Below are 2,916 nucleotides of genomic sequence, written 5' to 3' on the forward strand. Positions count from 1 at the left end.
GGCCAAATAGATCGTCAGTCCATGGAAGTAGGTATCAATTTTTTTTAATAGGGAGATTGTTCAATTTCCTAAAATCGATGTACCTTTGGAAGGATCTGTCTTCTTGAAAAACAAGACCGGAGCTCTCTAGGATGAGAAGCTTGGTCTAATGAATCCTTTGCACAACAATTCTACTCATTTGACAGGATAACATGTGAATTTTTGGCGGGAGTTAATCTATAGGGTGAATTGGCAATTGATGTGGTTCCCGATATGAGGTTGATTCGAAATTCGGCCTGTCTCTCTGGGATATTCCCGAAAGTTCCTCGGGAAACACATTTGGAAAAATCACATGCTACTGGAATCCCTTGTATGCCTACCTCTTCTTTGGTCTTGTCCACAACATGAGTGAGGAGAACGTAGTTCTTTTGGTGTAGGAACTTCTGCGCCTTTATGCACGAGATAGGAAGAGGATTGGAGCCAGGTTTATCACCATGGATTATTAGAGTTTTTGTGATTAGGAAGGTGAAGGCAAACGACCTTCTCGCGACACATAGTATCAGCACGGTGGGGGCTTAACCCAACCATGACGATTATCACATTAAAACTCTTAATATTTACGGGCAAGAAATCTATTTGTGATGAATGGTTGTTTAGTGTTAAGGTGTACTCCACATAAGTACCCTAGGTTAAATCAGTTTTCCCCATTGGCCATGTCCATTGAGAAGGCTTAGCTTAGCTTTGGGGATGTTGTTTTAGTAAGTGTTTGAATATGTTACTAATCGAAACTTCACTCGGATTTACCATTGAATAAGAGGTAAGCGAAAGAGTTGTCAAGTGGGAACATACCAATAACAACCGTTGGGTCTTGGACTGCTTCGCCTTGACCCCAGGTCAGGACCATTTCTGATCTTTCTGCACCTTGATTGTTATCCTTGGGGCAACTACGCTAGAAGTGACCAGTTACTCCACACCCATAGCAAGTGTGAATGGTCTCATTATTGGTGTTGTTGTTAGGGTTGTTGCGATTTTTGTCGTTTTCATTTGGCTGACGCTTCTGGCATGGATAAGTTCTACAGAATTTGGCTGGGTGATTCTTTCGGTTGCATTTGTCACAGTGCATCTCCCGTCAGGCTCCCTTATGATGGAATTTTCACTGGTTGCATTTTGGAAGGATTCCAACATATGGTCTCCTGGTTGTTGGTGTAATAGGGGTCATGGTCTCATGAACAGCAACAACATGTTGCTTCCTTGAGAACCCTTGTGTGGGATGTCCCTTTCTCTTACTTCCAGACCTCAGCTTCCTGCTCTTAAGCTTGGGGTTTGGAGTTCCTTGATAGGTTGTCACTTGCTGGTTTCCATGTTCGTCCCTTTGGCTGGAGTTGTCAATGCTATTCCCGCCTCCATTTGGGTTGTTTGCATCGATTTGTTCCATAGTAGCGGTTACTGCCGCCATTACAGCAGCTTGAAATGTAGCAGAGTCCATCTGCAGGAGCGGTGTCTCGCGGGCACGCTTGTTATCCTTGCGGGATGGCATTTTCCTGTGTTTCCATCTACATCGCTATGATGTATTTGCGGTAGTACGTAATCACATATTTGGCATGATCGTTGCGTCTATCCTTAGAGTATATAGGTTGTTCTGGTTTTGAGATCCTTGAGTGTCTAGCGGTCTCGAGGGTTCACTTGTGCATATTATTGAGTCTTTGCAGTAATGTGAAATCAATATAGCACCTAATTGTTTCAGGGGTAAGTACCATCTCAGTACACAAAAGAGAGTCATGTGGATAGTAGGGGGGAACTAGAAAAGGATGATCCTAATCATGGCGGGAAGTGTCTGGTGGTGGTGCTGGTGAAGTGGATGCACCTTGGAGACGAGCTACTTGTCGCTCGATATCTCGTAGGCGTACATCCCAAACTAACTGTCTTGCTCGAGAGTCTCCATTCACTTCCCGTGTTTGCCTTTCATCCCTCGTATTAGCAAACCACATTTGTTGCGTTCAATTTGGGGTGTCCTGAGCTTGGTTATCAATACCTCGGGTGCATCAGACCAAGTCTGGGAGGGCCTGGTCAACAGGTCCTTTATGGCCGATGGTCGGAGAGACCTTGGTTCCTGCCCTAGTGTGGTCGTATCCCCTGCTGGTGACTCTATTTCCAAATTTCGTATGCCCAAGGGGGCATGGGGCCACTGGGGCCCCCACGATAAGTCGGTACTCTGGCTTTTCATGGATGGTTAATGACATCAGATTCTGCATCCGAGTCATCATCATCTCTGCCCTTGGGCTCTTCCTCCTCGAGGTCCACTTATTGACTTGGCGGGTTCATCGGCGAGTTCTACTTCGTGTTCCTCCTGCGGTTCTTCCTCTGGATCGAGCCACCCTACTGTTCCTTGACTAGGGAGATAGGGTTTTCCTGACTAATGATACTTGTCTATAGCGTATTGCACGAAGGACTATGAATACTAGAATCAAATAGCATACCAATTACTCCTATAATCCTACAACTATTGCATAGATTTAGTTGGGGTTCCCTTTTTGGAGATTAAGGGGTATATTTTTAGATTCCCTAGCTATCACGATTTCTTCCAGACATGTGATGGTTGTACCTTGGAGGGAATGTAGTTGATCAGGCTACATCCGCTCCTTGATACAACCAAGAACAGTCCTGGATTAACCGAGATACTAGCATTATCTTGTTTGGTTCGGTGTTAGGTTCTCATTCCTAGTACAAGCAAGGGTGTTTTACTTGTTTTGTTCAGAGTTATGTTAGTCCCTCTTTTGGTTTATAGTTGCATATCAATGTATGGTTAGATATGCTAGTTCACTATAAAAAGAGCTCTGATACCAACCTGTCACACCCCCGAACCAGACGGCGGAAACGTCTGGGGGCTGTTGTGACTCAATTGAATACCATCACAATGAATATACATGAAACATAACG

Source organism: Lactuca saligna, chromosome 5, assembly GCF_052625555.1.
Source record: "Lactuca saligna cultivar CGN05327 chromosome 5, ASM5262555v1, whole genome shotgun sequence".
In the NCBI taxonomy this organism is placed as follows: Eukaryota; Viridiplantae; Streptophyta; class Magnoliopsida; order Asterales; family Asteraceae; genus Lactuca; species Lactuca saligna.